Source organism: Patagioenas fasciata, chromosome 5 (genome assembly GCF_037038585.1).
Source record: "Patagioenas fasciata isolate bPatFas1 chromosome 5, bPatFas1.hap1, whole genome shotgun sequence".
Taxonomy (NCBI): domain Eukaryota; kingdom Metazoa; phylum Chordata; class Aves; order Columbiformes; family Columbidae; genus Patagioenas; species Patagioenas fasciata.
The window spans coordinates 13,336,091-13,354,855 of record NC_092524.1 but is presented as its reverse complement, the minus strand read 5'-3'; positions in this window follow the sequence as shown (position 1 = coordinate 13,354,855).

The window sequence follows — 18,765 nt, the reverse complement described above, 5'->3', positions numbered from 1 at the left end:
CTGAACCTCCTAACCTCCTTTTTTGTCACTTTCTCATATGTGACCTTTCTTTTTGTCTATCAAACACACTGTGCTTCCTTAGCTAGCCCACAGTTGAACACAGTACTCTTACCCAAAAGTTAACACAACACACATCCTCAGGATTTGGGTGGGAAACCAGGCAATGCTCCTGCACAGAGAAAATCCTTAACTGGCATTGAGCCACTAAATCAACATATATGGCATGGACTTTTCTTGTCCAAGGAATACAGGATGCGTTTGGAGTATAAGTGGCCTGACTGGACAATCCTGTTGCCGTTATCAGCTCCTGGAACAACTCTGCAGGCAATCAGCCAACCACGAGCTAGCACAGTCCTGATGTTAACCTAAATAATACTGGCCACCAGGAAATGGCTATGGGGTTTGGAATGGGTAAGCATGCATAAACCTGCTGCTGCTTCAGCATTTTCGGTTTCTAAAAGCATTTCCTTCTGCCTCCCTACATGTAGCCACCACCAATGTGTTCTTTGGTCGGATACATTGCTCTACTCCCTAGAAAAATTCTGTTCCTCTTTCTCTCCACAGCACAAATTGCCATGATTTTCTGTCATCAAGCACGATTTCTATTAAGTCACTTCTTAGGTCTCTTCAAGGTCTCCAGCCTCTGCTGATCACCAGCTAGCTTGTCTAGACAAAAAAGTTTTAACACTACAATGTCCCTGGCAGAGCTGAGAGGCACGTGTGTGGCTATAGAGAAGAAACAGAAGTTGGAGAGAACCAGAAATGGTCTGATACTCAGCCACAAAACAAGCTCTCCTGTACACAGATAGCTCCTGCTGTATTGCCAGATCTGTATGTAGTGAATCCTAAAGTGACATATCCTTTTGTGAGAAAGAGCAGCGACACATTTCTAAAACTTCAGGAGCTATTTATACTTGACTACAACACTCACCACTCTCACCTGGGACTATGTTGAGTCAAATCAGCTTGCTATATTGCTTCAGAGTCTTTTCTTGCTTTTTTTTTTTTGATCTCTCAGGCATAAATATGGAGCATCTCTAATGCCATTGGTAAAAAAAAAAAAAAATCTAAAACCAAAACAGAAACACAAGTTCACACTGAGATAATTTTATTCCAGTTAGAGAACCAGCATGCCGAGTAATGTGGTGTGCACCTGTAGCACACTCTCCTTCCTCGTTCACAGGTACTAGGCTTTGGTAGTAAACACACACCCCACACTTTCTCAGAGTGGTACGGGGGTGACATAGCCCGTGGGTACCAAGAGCAGCCAGGCAGGGTTGTGCATGTCAGCACCAGCTGTTCTCCGCAAAGAATGCGTGTTATCATGCTAAACAGGATGCATCTTTTCTGCATTAGGCTGGTAAAGCTTTGCAACTTTGTCAACCTTTTTAGCATTCAACAAATTCTTTTAAACATATGACTTTTAGCAAGTTAATCCATTCATTGTCTGGAACTGTGCAAAGTGACATAAAAGCACAATGAAGCCTAATTAAACTTGTTCCGTGAAAGCTAATTTGTCAAACCCAGAAGCATAGTTCACAGATAAATGCTAATATTTGAAAGTCAAATTAAAGTTGAAAAGGTTTGTAATAACAGTTAATTAACTCTTGTTTTGTTTTCCTCTCACAAACTTGAACCAGCTGAAATATTGCTCAGTTCATCTTTAACATTTTGGACCACAAAGATAAAATTCAAAGCTTTGAGATAAGGCTTTGATGTTGGTATTCTCTACAGATTATATATTATTTTAAGATCTCTTTGTTTAAAAATTCATTTTTATTATCCCTGCATGAAATGCATGGCAATTCCCCAAATAACTAACCATCAGGGCAATTAACATCTTCGATCGACACCATATTCCTGATAATTAATACAGACTTTGTACCTCCCCTGTGATAGCTGCAAGGGTTTGATTTTTCAGAGCAACTGTTCATTTACAGAACCAGTTTCATCCTAATGAAAATGGATTGTGAAACTTTAATGAACAAGACTTTGCTGTCATAATAATAAAGACTTTGAAACAACACGAAGACCTACATAACAAGCATCTCACTATACTCATGTTGCTACTCTGTATCAAACCAATTAAGCCATACAATGAATATAAACACCAGGGTTTTTCCAAACTATATGACATCAGATAAACTCACAAAATGAGCTTAATTTTGCTTTGACAACTTCTTGCATCATAGCTTAATAAAGTAGCATCTGTGAAGTAAGATGGCTTGATCTGCCCTCGTCCCTTTGGTTTAACCAAGGTAAGCAAAAGTGTGGAAATCCAATTTACATACAGTGCTAGCATGTTTGCTATGAAAGGCAACAGATTGCCTTTCCTGTGTACTTCCGTCACGTTAGGAAGTATATGTAAAAACTAACCAGTACCAAAAAGAGCTACCACAGAATGCTGTCTCTGGCATGCACGTCAGTGCCTGTACCAGAACCTTGCAGGTTAAATAATTCATCTGTCATCAGGCAGGCCATCCTGAGGAAGATCCTGCTGTTACAACTTTAATCTTGAGTGGCCCTGGCAAGAACTCCCTGCCAGTGAAGGGTGAAGGGATTTTGAACCAGGTAACTAAAACAAAAATAAAAACAGAGACAGGGAGAGAGTGCTAGAGAGGAGTGAGACAGCAACTGTCTGCAGCACGGGACGCTGGCACACAGGGGCAGAGGCCCTGCTCCCCTCGCCACCCTGCCCCAGGGCTTTGCCTGTAGCCACACTGCCTCCCGCTCGGCCCTGGCATTGAAGGTGTCAGTCACATAACCTGACACATCCCCGTCAGGATGTGGTCTGGCTTACAAACCAACCAACCAATCAACTACCTGGTGAAAAAATAAAATATTTGGGGTGGGGGGAAGGGTTAAAATTTGCATCTGTTAAACCAAGATGTCAGTGTTTTTTACACAGCCCACCTCACTTCTGTGCAGAGCTCTCTGGGAAGCTCAGAAAGGAGTTTTCCTCTGTCTCTAACGCCTTGGCAAAAGGTCTTTCAAAGTTGTTATCTAAGCTATAATGTGCTCTTAGTTTTCGTTCAGCTAAATCCCCTCAAACATGGAAATGGCTGATGATTGTTCCTATTTAAAAAAAGGGGTGTATGGGAGGGAAGGGATAGAATCATTAGGAAATAAATGAATGGGATGACTTTAAAAAAAGAATAATTTGCTCAATCAAGAATAATTTGAACAGCATCTAAGTAGTCATGGAAAATCATAAACTATTACCCTATATAGTGCTCTGTTGACTATTAAATGTCTCCTTTTTCACACCACTGGCCTGAATGAATAACTTGGCAGAACAAAATTAGCCAGGTGGCAAAATGTGCTTGTGTCAGCTATTGGCCAAACAAAACAGCAAATAGCAAAGCTCATTTTGCAATGTCACATTAACTCCTTCGATGCTGGGGTAGGTATTTTTATATCTGCTGTGAAGAAGTACCTGGGAGCAGACCAAAAGAGAGGTTTTCCCTCTGTGCAGCACCAGTGATCCTGCTCTTGCTCTGCTCAACACAGTTGCAGGTTGAGGTCATTGTGGTTCTTTCCATGGGTGGCATCCAGGATTATGCAGAAGAGGCTGCTCTGTAACATCTGTGTCAGCTTAACATCCCAGTTCAGAAAAAACTGTATTCTCAGATGCTCTTTATTAGAGAATATTTTATGCACAACTTCCTTTACCTTAATTAGAGCCGTTTCTTCACATTGTCATAATACTTACCAATTTTTCTGTTTTCATGTAGTCATTATCTTACATTTATCTTCAGCTTCCAAGAGAATCTCAGGAAATTCATATAAAGAATGTGAAGCAGTAAGCCAAGTAATAGATGACTAAACTTGACTGTATTATGTTCCTAGTAGCTTCAATGGAATAACATTAAGGATTAATCTGGAGTTTTATGTACATAGCACTACCAAAATGTTACATATGACAAGAAGACACTTATTGATGTCAGTGGGATTCTTCTGACAGATTTCACTGAACTTATCAAGAACAACCAATTACGTTTTTCATTCTAGAGGTAAATATAGGAGAACATCATGTGTTCTTTTATAATTAGCAGCCTTTCCCAGATATAGAAACTTACCTTCCTATTGCACAGCTAACAGTAGATCCCTAAAGTTGAGACTGGGCCTGTTTTTTGTTAACAGAGAATTTATTTAACCTTCATATGTAGTATTTCCCTGAAGTACTATGGAATTTCATTAAGAAAATAAAGGCAGTATTTCATAATTAAGTTGCTGGTTTAATATTTTTTTTTACGTGAGACACGCTTTACTGATAAAACTGACCATGTCATTCACTGTAAACCCAAAGCAGAAAACGGTAGAATATTAGCAGCTGTATTTTATACAAAGGACATTTATAGGGTTTTTTTGGTCCACAACATATATATATCTCATATTTCAGATTCATTTTACTTCCGAAAATGATAAACACATTGTGCCTAGCCAAGGATAATGTCCTGTTCTTACCCAAGCAGGCTTTTTTCCACTGAGTTGTTTCACGTGCCCTAGGCAAAAACACGGGTGAATATTTTCCATTAAAAACTGCAGTGGTGGGAGGAGGGAATCACCAGTACTGTAAGTTAATGAGATGGGCGGCTTTAAATACACTTAATAAACAGTCACTTAGGCTGAGCATAATAAGTCATGGAAATTTATAAACTATTACCCACTATAGTACTTCATTGACTATTAAACATCTATTTTTCACACCACAAGCCTGAGTGAATAGCTTGGCAAGAAAAAAAATTGGCCAGGTGGCAAAATGTGCTCAGTACAACCCATGTCAGATATTGGCCAAACAAAATAGTCCAATAGAAGCTGATTTTGAAATGCTTTTTTAACCCTTGATAGCCTATGCTGAAGTTTTCTATGAGCAAGCACACTTATATTCCTGAAAAGAGTAGTAAGCATTAGCACAATAAATGCATGTTTTCCTAAGCACAGTGCTTTTCTCTGTGCTGGATACCTGTCCTTTCTGTCCTGCATGTCGGTGATCTCCCATTCTGCTGATGGTCACAGCCTGGGGACAGAGGCACTGTCTGTCACCTGAGGAGTGAGAATACACCTGACGTAAAGTTTTCAGTGCAGGCTTTTAAGCCCAGGTTTTGAACTGTGCTCTAATTTGAGAACCTCTGACACCCTTATTTAAAAATAACCTCCAAGAAGGAACAGGGAAATTTCCAGTCTAGTCAAATACATGGTGATCCCTAATCACTCTTCCATGAGTGAAAAGTCTTTTTTCTGCTGCAGAAGTAAAGGTTTACCTGTGGATCTAGAACTGTGGCATGCATGGAGTTACATGGTACAAGGAATGTCTGAAAGGAAATCTCTGAGCTTGGTTGCCTGGCCCCATATTAGCTCTGCTGATGTCTGTGGAGAGACAAAAAAGACAGTTTTGTAGTAGTTCATGAAACCTCAGCCACCTCCAGACTGTTTAACAATCCTAGGGTGTCTCATGCCTGGCTGAAGAGCCCATTTATAACAAAGGGTAGAAGGACTAAAACTGGTAGCATATAGCACATTGGAAACTATTCAAAGTCTAAATGAAAAATGAGAGGTTTGCACTGGATCTGAACTTTCATCATCCTTTGTGACTTCAGTTAGCCACAGTAGAAGAAAGACAGCAACCTTATTTTCCATTATATCCTCATATCTGTCAGAGTAATGGACGTATTATTTTGATTCAGTTTCTCACGCTAGCCTCATGTGTTTCTTCCTTTCTCCTATCTAGTACTGTGCTTCTGTCTTCAGCATAGTCATTCCCTCCCTGACAAATTTGGGAACATTTTACCAGGTTACACAGAGAGACAGAATTATCCTTATCTCTTGCCGATACCATCCATCACTGCAAATCCAACTGCACAGCATGTAGCGGGTTACACCTCCTGCCACAAGCTGACTTGACAGCATTCCTGTGTGCCACTATGGGGCTAAAAATCATTGTTAGAAGAACAACTCAGCCTCCAAAGTCCAGTCTTTCTCTAATAGGTGATTAATTCACTGTTTATGTCCATACAAGGTAACTACCATCTAGAAATGACCTGCTACCATCCACTCCGGGAGAGGTGGTACAAATATACCACTGAACACACATGTGGTGAAGCTGTAACAAACATTATATTCTTGTGATGAAGGGCTGTATGGGAGGGAAAAGAGAGATTACAGTTGTCTTAGTGTCCGTTTGCATCAGTCTAGCTGACACAAGGGGGGCCAGTGGGACAGTGCTGAATGGAGCCCAACACACATAGGCAAATGAAACTGCTGAAGGAATGTGTGTAGGAAAAAAAAAAAAAAATCCAATTACTGGAGCTGGAATTAGGCCAGAACACCTTCACTAACACCTCTATTCATGAAAAAAAGAAAAAAAAAGTGATCCTTAATGACCACAAATGATCACAGATTCTGTTTTACATCTCTTACAAAAGCCAGCATATTCATCAGCATTACATTCTCCAGAGCTAGATGGATAAAGGGGGAAATATGTTGTTGATTTCCCTCCTCCCAGGAAATTCATGATAGTGTTTGTACTAATTTCAACAGAACAGAGATTTTCAAAAAGAGAATCAGTCCTGTTTGACCTGGAAGCTGACAGTATTAAAAACCTAAGGTGTCTCACTGCTTTCTTTTGCAGAGGCAATCAGGATCTGCTTCTTCTCAACTAGTACACATAAAACATGTCTTAAACATTAGATGGTAACACAGTTACCTGCAGCAGAATGGAAACAATCAGCCTCTCTAAAGGTACTTCGTACCGTCGTTCCAAAACGGCAATCCCTGATCTGTCCCAAAGCCCTTTGAAGTAGATGGGTGGGATTCTGTGGGTGTCACTCCGTTTTACATGGGTGCACATGGAAAAGTCTATGTATTTAGTATTTCCACTAATGAAGAGCTATCAGTTTATATGAATGCTAACTACTCCTGAGGGTCATGCCTTCATATGTCCTTTCTGACACATATCATTCTGTCTCAAAAATGTCCTGGTTTATATTCAGACCATGTAACCTATCCATTCACTGGTTATTCTTTATCAAAACTTTGTTCTCTGTTACTGGCTACTATCTCTCAGTATTTTGTCCTGCAGTCAACCTCCTCCTTAGCTGTGCAAGAGAGATACTCAGTCAGGCTGAGCTCAGAATAATTGGACTTGAACTGAACACAGAAGCTCAGTGGTTACAGAATTAGCAATAGCTCATAATGTACAAAGGCACAATATAGCTGCTGGATACTTATCACTGTACCGTATACATATATTAGCCACCAAAATATTCCAAGTTCTCTGCAGTATCCATGGACATATTTTGCTTACTGCTTGGTGCCATCCATCATAGTACCTTCTAATCATTTAAGCTACCAAACTATGTGAACAGAACAGCATGATGAATGGCAGCAGGTGGCACAATTGGAGAAGCTCGAAAGAAAATGGATGTTTAGTGGTTTCTGTCCATAAGAGAGGTGGATTTCACTAAGAAATGAGTTTATCAAGCTCTTTATTAAGTTAATAAATATTTTCTGAGAGAGCAAGAAAATTATGTCATTTTCAAATGAGGAACAAAATCTACATGGAGTTCTGTAACTAGATGCCTACATAATACTTTAAAAATCAACCTCAAGATATATCGCATTATTTAAATTGACAGGATCATTGAGATCTGTCCCTTGAAGACAGATTTTCTATTAATAGTTTAGGAAAACAGAAATACTTTCCTTAATTTTTTGTGAGGAAGACAGAACACAAAATTTACTGTTGCTAACAAGTAACATATGCTGTACTCTGATTCATCTAAGCTTTAAGGTTTATTTATTAAGCAGCATAAAATCAAGGTTTAAATATATATATATGGGTACCTAGTGTCAGGCTGTGGCTTGGTTTTGATAGCAGTCTGTATCTACCTTCTCCTATTCACATACAAGCACACATATATATATTCCCCCACCCCACTTCTCCATATTTCTGTTTATTCAATTCCTTGCTCCCTGAAGTTTCAATACACAGGAGTAAGAAGGACTAACTTGCCTTTACTTACCCATCCTCTCCTCAACTGGGGAAGGAAGAGGAATGAAGATTTAGGAGATCATCTTTTCCCCTCACACACTTGCTGGTCATCAGTTCCCATTGGGATTCAGTGTCTTGCGGGACAATTCTTGGCATGGTGTGCTCTTTTTCCCAATAACTTGTTCATGCTATTGCCTACTAAAATCTCACCTTTACTTCACATGAAAATTACTGAAGTAAAACTAAGAGAACAGCTCACATGGATCTACATATATTCCTTAGATTATTTGTTTAAAGAGACTGATATATTTCTGCTGTCAAACTTACAGTTGGCTTAACACAACTTAGAGCCTATAGTGTTGCTCCAACATGTGCTACCGGTAAAGTTTGCTCTTTCTGAAATGTTATTTTTCACTGCCAAAGCACACACCAATCCTGTGTTCAGCTATGGAAACTTAATGAATGAAATGGGGCTGTTTCTGAACTCTGAAGAATTTATTTCATTTCATATTCTTTTTCACATTGGTTACTACTCTGAAACACTTTAATGGGCAATAAAAAACAGCCAAAATCATTGCTGTCCTTAGACCCTGTGGTGGTTAAATAAAACAAAGCAATATTCCAGCCTGCATGTTGAGAGGGAACACATAGCCTCACTGCACTTTCAAAGCAGGCAAGTTTTTTTTAGCTTATGTACCTGCAAAGGAAGGTTGTTGTCATATCATCATCGTAAGCTTTAGCATCAGGGTTACTGAACCTGTTCTCATTTCTAGATTGGCCATTGTTGGGAACAAATCCTACATTTAACACCCTAGGTTGACAGGAGAAGTAAGAAGCATGAGGGCTTATTGCTTGATTCCTGATGGGATGGCATCTTGTTGCTGCTCTACCAAGGTACTTGTGATGGACCTGAGCAAAATACTGGTGATTTTTTAAACAGAAGCTTCATTTCATATTTATCTACTTATATTTCATCTTCAGCAAAGGAAATAATTATTAACACTGACCAGATGTTCTTGACTCTGGTAAGATGATCTCTTCCTTACCCTTTATTTACTGTCATCTTAAAACCCACTGCATTTCGTATAGCAAAAATTCAGAGGATTTCTGGTCCTCTAAGGTGTTTCTGGTGTTGGTTTTTTTCCTTATTATGTGCCATTCATGTCATCTACACAAACTTGCTGTTTCAGCTATGGAACAAATCCATAAGACACCACTGTAGATGCAAACCATGTACCCAAATTAGTTTATTTTGGCACCCAGATTGCTGATGAAATTTATGCTTCATTAACAGATGCCTAATGTATATAATTCACATATTTGAGAATTGACCTCAACCTGGCCAGGGAGGCTGGCTGACCCCACGAAAATACAATTACCTAATGAGAGATTAGAGAGTTTTCCTTATTGTGTTTACTATTTCTAGGAAATTACTTTGTGTTTCTGTAGCTGTGTCAGCCTTCTTTCTTAAAGTATGTTTTAATGTTATTAGAGCTTGCAAGCTAAACTAGTGGAAAGACAGGGAAAGGCAGCACAATTTCCTTTTAGACCAGAACCAATGTTTCTCCAAAACCTTAGCAGGCTGGGTTTGCTACAAGATCAATGCAGCTGAACACTCCACCTGCAGAATGAGCTCACTGTCTGTGCATTACGCTAGCCCTCTACCAGTCCAAGTAGTAAGACTCCTGGGGTTGGTCCTGAACCTGCTACTCCCCACACTGGAGCGCTAAGCTCTGCTGCCAAGACACCAGGCCAGGTATTAAATGCATTCTTGTTTTTGTTACTTTCCAACACCCAGAGGACCACATTAGAAAGACCAGAAAACTTAATTGCAAAGAAAGGAGAATGCAGAACGCTTAAAGACCTTTTACAGACAGGAATGTGTTAAAAAAATATATATTTAAACTTTCATTTCACCTCTTTACAGAGGCATCAAAATGATCAATCATACTTGAAACAAACAAGAGAACCAAGACTGAGTAAGCTCATTTTCATCGCTGTATTAGATTTTATGTGGCCTGCTCATTTCAGCATTGCATGGCTTCCATCTTTTGGAGAAGAGGACTTTATGGGCACTGTAGCTCAAATCCCCAGGTGTAGGAGCCCTGGGGTATGAACCCACCAAGGACCTCCAATTCAGTCTCACTCAGGACTTTGGATGGGCCATGTGCCCCTGTGAATACTTTGGAAACCACAGCAAAGGGCAGGAGCATTGCTTTTAATTAACTGGAGTAAAACTAGTGAACAGGATTGTGAGGTTCCCGTAAAAGTGATTTGGCAGCAGGGTTAACCTTCTGTTTTAAAGCTCTTGCAAGGGAAAAATGAAATGCCCATTTGTGGGTTTCTAGTGGTAATTGTTGAAGGTAAAAAACTCAAGTAGCACAGGTTTATCATTGTATAGATTGTATACATGGGAAATAATGCATGGTAGAATTCAACCACTATGTTAAATCAAGCTTCTCACTACTATCTGAATGGGAGCTAAATTTTAGTCTTTCATTGATTAACAAGACTGCTACTTTTAGCCATTTATTTGTTTCACTACAAGGAGCTTCCCTATTAACTATGCTCTTTACTGGGTACATTTTGCTAGCCGAACTCTGAAAAGAACAAAAGAGAAGGCTTCCATTTGTAGTTATATGTCTTAAGAGAAATATTTCTATGCTATTTTAAGCTATTCTAAACATGACACTGCCCTCAAGCTAGTCATGTAAATCAGGGGGAATAAAGATGAAACAGTCATATAAATTTGTATAGCTCCATTATTTACAATGGAACAGGGGTGTAGGAGTAGTTATATTTATACAGTCCTAAAATTACATTCAGCCCTTTGAAGGCAACGACGAGGCTGATGTGGCCCCTGGTGAAAATGAGTTTGACACCCCAGATATGAAGGGGTGTAAAAAATACTGTTTAGCATGTAAATAATAATTTGAGAAATCCATGAACCCTCATCAAAATACATGTCTGCTTCTGTAAACAGCAGTTTTGGAAGGGTTTGGAAGGGTTCTCAATCTTGAAGAAGAAACTATTAATGAACAATAATTAATCTGATGGTTTTGACAGATCCTATTTGTGTTGAACTTTGATATACAGCCCAGTCACAGCTTTCCTGTTGGTGTCTTCACAGTAAGGTAATTGGTCTGGATTCAGTCTGAAGGCAAACATGGTTCATCACAGTCCTACAATATCAGTCCTCAGTGCAGAGGGGAGCAGTAACTTAAAGAGGCTCTTAATATTTTTAATAACTTACTTGAAAAGAAAATGCATGTTGATGGTTTTGCTATTAACCCTAACATATCCAGTAATTTTCATTTATCAATAATAATGAATACGCTTTTGCTCTGATTTGACTAGGAATAACAGCAAAGCTAGGAGTGTTTGCACACAAGCACAAGTAGAGGTTAGAGAGTAGCAGTAGAGCTACTATACACATTTGGAGGAACTGTATCATGTAAAGATATAGCTCTCAATAGGATTGATGCCCCTGACTCCCCGTGTAAGCAGGAAAATATCAAGCAAGAGCACTAAGGTGGTTTTGTCCACATATCTGGTATCTGTGAGGTATTTAGATCTGGTGGAAAAAAGCCCAAAACTAAATAAAACAAACCCTACCAATCAAAACAAAACAAACACAAACAAACAAACAAAACACAAAGTAAAGATATTGGAATGGTCAGAAGGTTACAAAAATGTGAGATCAAAAGCACAGTCATAAAATGAGAAGTCTCAAAAGCTTAATCTGTAATTCAAATGTGTTGAAAATAAAAAAAAAAAATCAGACTTATTGGTTTTGTGTGCTTATGAGAAGAGACACTGAAAAATATTCATAGGGCTATATGCTAGGCAAGGGACCTCCCATCTGATTCTGAGTATTATGGTGTTTGGATGCTGACAAATAAATTACATTAATTGCATTCATTCTAGCAACCACTTAAACACCATTAGGGCTTATGCATACAATAACTGTGCCATTAGTCAAATCTAGATATCTTGCTGCTGGTAATCGACATTCTGTCTTCTTCTAGTGTAACTATCTAAATTTCCTTCTTCAAGCTTCCCTCAGCACCATTCAGCTTTTGAACATGAAATTAAGGATATTATAATTTTGCCTAATAACATTACATGGTGTTCTATTGGAGTTATAGTCTACTGGGCTACTCACAGTTACTTGCAGAGAATAACTGAAAAGTTTTGCTCCTATGCTACTATTTCTTGCCATGTTGCAACCACCTGCTGCAATACCATCCTCATATTACTGTTATAATTGCTGCTTTGCTTCTTACTCTGGGGGGAAGTAAGATTCATTTTCTTTCCTATCCGTCTCCCCAGAGACTGACAACCTAGACCAGGACATGAGATACAGAGGACTAAAAAATGAGAGAAAGCTACCTGTCCACTTTGAAACAAGAGAAGGTGGAGGGTGGAGTGGGTAGCTTATTGAAATCTGTGTTCTGTCCTTGCTGGCTGTAGGAACTGCCACCAAGCCCACAGAGGCCTGCGTTTAGGAAGCTGATTGCTTGTCCAAGCTGCCTGTGCTTACTCTCCCAAGAGCTGATGCAGCTGGAGGGATGTGTGCTCTCAGCAGTCCCCGAGTACCATCTCTAGGAGTCCCCAGCTTTGTCATCACTATAGTGAGGAATAGGGGACTATGAACCTTCTTTAAAAAGTAATTTGAAAACACTCTTGTAATTTCACCAGTTCTGTGTCAGTCCTCGATCACAACAGTGAGATGATTTAATTTTTGAATTAACACCAAAAACTCGTCTATGCACCAGGGAGAAATTCCTTGATTATTTGAGTTAGAGAACTCCCTTGTATAATTGGGGAAAAAAAATAAAATAAAAGGCAGGGTAGGAGGCTTTAAAATTGATTATCCAGGTCACAGAAATGTCCATTTTTATAATTTCATTAGCAATTTATTTCTGTTTAATCACAGCAATAAGGAAATGGAAGAGCACCCAGCATGGTATTTTGCAACTTTGGAAGTGTGGTTTGTCCACAGCTCTAAGTGAAGCTCAGTTATAAATCAGCAGACCTGGAAAAATGAATCTTAGGAACAGCATCTCACTATTAGTTCAAACTCTTCATTCCACAGACAACACTTGACCAAGGTTCCTAAATTCAGCATTGATACAGCATTGTCCTAAATGTAACAGTTGTTCATTAAAATCAAGTTCTTTCATTTATGTTCATTCTCCCCCCTCTTGTGGTTCATTATAAAATCACAATTGTTGCTTTCAGAAATGTTCCATAGTTGGGCTTTCAGGCAGAAAGGACAGAAAAGGATCCACAAAATCTAACCAGGCAGTGATACTAATAAGCTCAACAAAATGCAAATATAGTAAATAATGAGCTTGTTATTCAGAGTAATTCTCATGGCTAATGTAAATGTTCTCTATAATCTCTGATTGAAAGCAAATCTTGCCACGAATTATATGGAATACATTTCAGACAGATTTACCATAACTATTATTTGGATATCATGTACTATTGTCTGGGGAAGATTTTAGTACTTGCACTCTCAATCATTTATTGTCTTACTAGCTTAACATAGCATATTGTAGCTGTGTCTTCAGCCAGATTTTCAGCTTCTATAAGCTGGTGTAGTACTACAATACTACGGACTTGTGCCAGATGGTATGGGCAACTTTTTGCATTTCTTACGCACAGGTACGTTTCCCATACAGACTGAGTACCCTGGCCTGATGCAGCAAAGCGTAATTATGGAAAGCACTAACTGAAAATATAGAAAAGCTTTGTGTACAGTTTTCTGATATTTAAAAGTCTATAGTAAGAATATGTTTTAGCCATAAAAATGGTTAGAAATGGATGTGGATATAGATACAGACTAAGGGAATCTCTGTTAAATTAAGAATGTGTTATATGCGTAATGGTAAATCTAGAGAAACTTGTGAGCAGCAGGCCAGCTAAATAAGATTGATGGATTCACAGAAACTTGTCAGTCTAGCAAATCAGAGACACAATGCAGAGAAGTCAACATGAACTAACAAAATTTGTTCAGAGGATTTAAACATATTAATAAAGTCAGAAAACTGTCATGCCAGAGTTTCTCACCGTAATGCTAACTGACAGCCAAACAGATCCAATTTTGTAGTAGGAAAGATAGACTATCACACCCACAATCTCTTTAGCCATGCAGACTCATAACCAGAGCTCACTGCTAAGTGAAACAACTCCCATCACTAGAAAAGCTCTTCTGACTGGGGATCTGTTTTGATTCAGAGGACTCAGCTGAAGGCTGCAGGAATAGGAATTACAACAGGTCATATGCTCACAGGTGCAAAAATCAACATCAAATCTCCACCCATCTGCAGCTTTCAGAATTAGAGGTAAGTCTGGTGGTAGACTTGCATTTTGATGAATGAGAGCAGATGGTTTCGTTTTGTCATACCATAATAATAAATCTCCTTAACAGTAGAAAATCCTTAGGAAAACTTGGTGGAAAGCCTTACAGAAAATTTCTCACAGATCAGACTATTTTTAACAAAAATTATATAATGGGAAAACAAACAAACAACCACACACCAAGACCCACAAATAACCAAACAGGCATAATAATGTGAACCAGCTACATATGTAATGCTTGAAACAGTTCTGAGCAAGAATGAAAAATGCTGGTGGGACTTCAAGAAGCATCATTCTCCATTTTTGCCTGGTATTTCTTGTGCTTCTTACTTTAAATATTGCAGAAAAATCATAAAGTGATGAGCTTTCCTACAAGGAAGATGAGTTTGACTCCACTGGATAGTTTTCAATCAGGCACTGAACAATCATTTAATATTACCCACCAGAAATCACACAGTTTCTTTAGTCCATTGTATGCAAAGGCTGAAAACACAAAATGCCAGGTAAAATAGAGTTGCTGAGAGCCTGTTGAACTACTTCAGACCTTGGTAATTTGGCTTTTAGTTTAAGGAGAGCGGGAAAAGTCCTACTCCTCACTTTCTCCAATTTTGAATTGTATGACCTCATGCAATCAGGCCATAAATTTTGTAAAGTCATAAACTCTTTGGATTTTAAGGACTGAATATTAGACATAGACTGAAGAGGATGGGATAGGTAAATTTCAACAGCACACAGAGAACTTTGGAAAACACACCTCAAGGATACATCTCAAAGGCCAATTTATTGCCTGCAACTTCCTTGTCCCAGAGGGAATTATTTACCACTGGTTCACAGCAGTAAAATTTTGGGAAACTCTGACCCCTAGCCAATCCCAGCAAGGCAGTCAGAGGTTTTTTTTTTGTGCAAAGAGAGATCGCTTCATCTTCTGCAATCCCAACCCCCTTTCCCTCCGCACGCTCCCTCGCGGGGAGAAAGGAAGCAGATGTATAACCCTGCTGCTCCTGCAGGCCTCATCCCAAGGTCCAGGTAACCTATATCAGGATGCGAGAACAGCCTTCACACTCTTATTGGGCATGCAGTACACATCACAACCTAGCCCCAAGAAATCAAGAGATTGAAGTTAGAACGAGGTTTAAATGGATCTGAGTGAATAATTTTTAATGAATGCAGTTAATGATGGATGAGTTTCCTGCCTTCTTTCCAAGAAATGTGGGAAGCGGTTTGCAGTTTGCTTCATATATTCCTTTCTCATTGAATTTTCAAAAAATTTCTTTTAAAGTAAGAGGTTGCTACTCCAAGCACAAACTTGCTGTTCAATTGCAGTTAATCCTATAAATCACTTATTATTGTTTCCATCCTCCAATCTAATCAGCATAACTCATGGCATCAGATTTGTGGCACACAGGCTTACAGAGAGCACATTAGAAATTCACTTTTCATAGTATTCCTGTGTGAGCTTAACATTTATTTTCTGCCAACAGTTATACAATTAAAGTTTAATAACTCTACGAGTGTGTGCAGGAAATGAAACCAAAAGCAACCTCAAGATGGCTGAAGATTTGCTTCCAAATTTGCACAAATATAAGTAGAAATTTTTTCTGCATTATTCATCCAACTTTAGACCTAAATCAAATATGTCTTGCTAGCAGCCTTGGAAACACAGGATGAAGTGTTTTAAAATTCCAGTAGATGTCACCACTTCTCCCCCAGCAAGTCCTTAAGTACAACTAAAAGAAGCTTTTGAAAACTCAGTTTGCAATACATCATGAGTAGAGAAAGCAGAGAGACTCATTTTGCTTCGTTTACATCTATGTGTTCTGACAGAAAAAGAATGTATCCATTTTTCTAATCTCTGTCCATGAATTAATGAGATCATAGAACTCATGCCACCACTGTAAACCAAATCACATACAGATTACCTGTCAATCACAAAGTAATGTCACTGCCAATACAAAACAGTACCTAGTGTTGTATTAATTCTTCCTATGTCATTTAATACTTCATAAATATCAAAGTTTTCAGTGATACTTTAATCATAACTGTAGCCCTCCTTGGGACCCTGATCGGTTTTCCAGTTATAGTATTCACATCCAGTCCCTGCAACATTCGTTTTTCCCAAGTTTAAACAAGCCCCAATAGTGTCTCCTTCCTAAACACTTTGGTTCAACTCTTTTCAACTTTCACTTGCTGTTATTCAGTCCTCTCATGAAAAATGAGACCTCATGCTTCAGTTTGCCTGGTTTTCATGGCTATATTTTTCTGCAAACCCACTAGGAACAAGAAGCCCATGAGGCCTAGAGTTCCCACGTTATGGGAGGAAGGCTCATACTCCTTCTGGCCAGCTACATCCAGACAGAGATTCCTGGTACTTTCCATTCCCAGTTGCACACTAAGTCTCCATGGGAGCATAAATCTTTAAATAAATATCTGATGAAACTCAAGGCCAGGTAAAATCTGGATTTTTGACTGAGACACAACATCAATGGATATTCATTTGCTTATACTGACCTTCACTCCTTGCATCTGGCAGCTGTACCACCTTTCATTGTTCTCTATAAAATTAATAACTTTTCATCACTTTATATTTTACTGCATCATGGAATCAAACAAAAAATTACTTGCTCTGCTCTTTAAAAATAAAATCAAATCCATTATAATATGCAAAACCAAGCTAAGAAAAACTTCTGTTACAAAAAAAAATCTGTAGTATGACCTTCATTTTCTGAATAATTTAATATTATTCTTCTTTAGACACAAATTTTACTTTTTTTTTTTTTTTAAGAATATTGGAAGACAAAATTAATTCTCAACAATTCCCAGTGCAAGAAAATGTTTTGTGTGACTTTTTTTCATGTGACCAGCTGGCTCCAAGAGAAACTGGCTTTCTGGCTACATTCACCCCTTAAGACTTGGAAGAGAATCCGAATGTATAGCAGTGCATAATGATTATGTATTTCCGATAAATTCAAGAGTGTTTTAAAGACTTCGAAAATGTTCATTTGCAGGTCTGTAAATGACTTAATCTTATTCAGATGTAAACCAGATCAAAACAGCCAAACTGACTAGACACATTACACATGTAAGGAAAATTAGCTCTTCAGTATTTTAGGAACTGAGATAAGACTCGAGTGCCTCACTAAGACTTTTAAAATGTCCTCATTCACTTGAATGAGTTGTAAAACTATCAAGCACTTTTAAAGAATATTTAAAATATTATTGTTTCAATTCCTTTCCCATCCAGCTGTAAATGGGCCTCTAGGTTACTATATTGTCAATGGGATTTGTAGAATAGCAGCCAGAACTAACATGAAACTGAACAATAGCAACATTGTACTCCTTCTCAAGAAAAAAGAAAAATGCAGCCTATGGTAAAACCGTGGGCTGCTACATGAGGATTGACTCCTTTTACAAAATTCTTCTGATTGATTTCTATTTTTCAAAAATCAAACCTTCATGTTAAGCTTTTAATTTTTTTCCTTCTTTAAAAATAAGTTAAAATTGAAAACAATACTTTTTACTTGAACTGTTAAGAGGAATTTATTTACTTTACTGAAAGTACATGACTAGAGGAGAATAATATGAGCAACTACCCCTGACAAAATTCACTAATTATTAAATATTCCAGAAAATGCTTCAGTATTACTAAAAAAATGCTGTCTGTAAACAGAAGAAATACTTTAGTTACGTGGTGAATTTGATTGCAGTTTTCTAGATTTCAGAAAAGCCTGTCATGTGCAAACTACCTTCAGTGGGCAAGAGTTAGAGATAAAGCGGAAAAAAAAAGAGTTATGCAGAAAAAATCAGAATTATCCACAGGGCTGCAACTCTCAGCTGTCCTGATGTGAAAAGAGAGGAGTTACAGCTCAAGAGGTTGGTTTGAAAAAGTAAACAGGTCCACAGGACACTGAATGAAGGCAGCAGACACCTGAACGCATTAGGGGCCGTGGAGCATCCAAATGGTGATGACTTTGTTAAATCTTCAATAGGAGGAAGCACTTTCAGCAAGACCTTTACGCTTGCTTATACTTCACACATTTCCTGGCTCTTGGCCTCCCACATGAAACAGACCTTCAGTTTGCAGGGTAGGAGGACGAAACTGCTGCAGGTAAAACCATGTGATGTTTGTGCACCTCCATGTGACTGAAAAAGTAACCCCTGGGGGAAATTAGATTTTCTTTGGTGCTTTGATGCTGGAGTGTCTGGGCTCAGGGTAAAAAGGGACAGGCAACCTCTGACAAATGTCCTGAAAGGAAACAATATGAAAGCCTGTTTGGCAGAATCTTATGGAAAGGCAAATAGAGAGTCTAGAACTGCTGAGAGTTACTGAACAGTGAAGAGTTGTTTCAGGACCTTAGCACAGTTTGTAACTGAGAAGTTTATTCCACTAATGCAATCACTAGGCC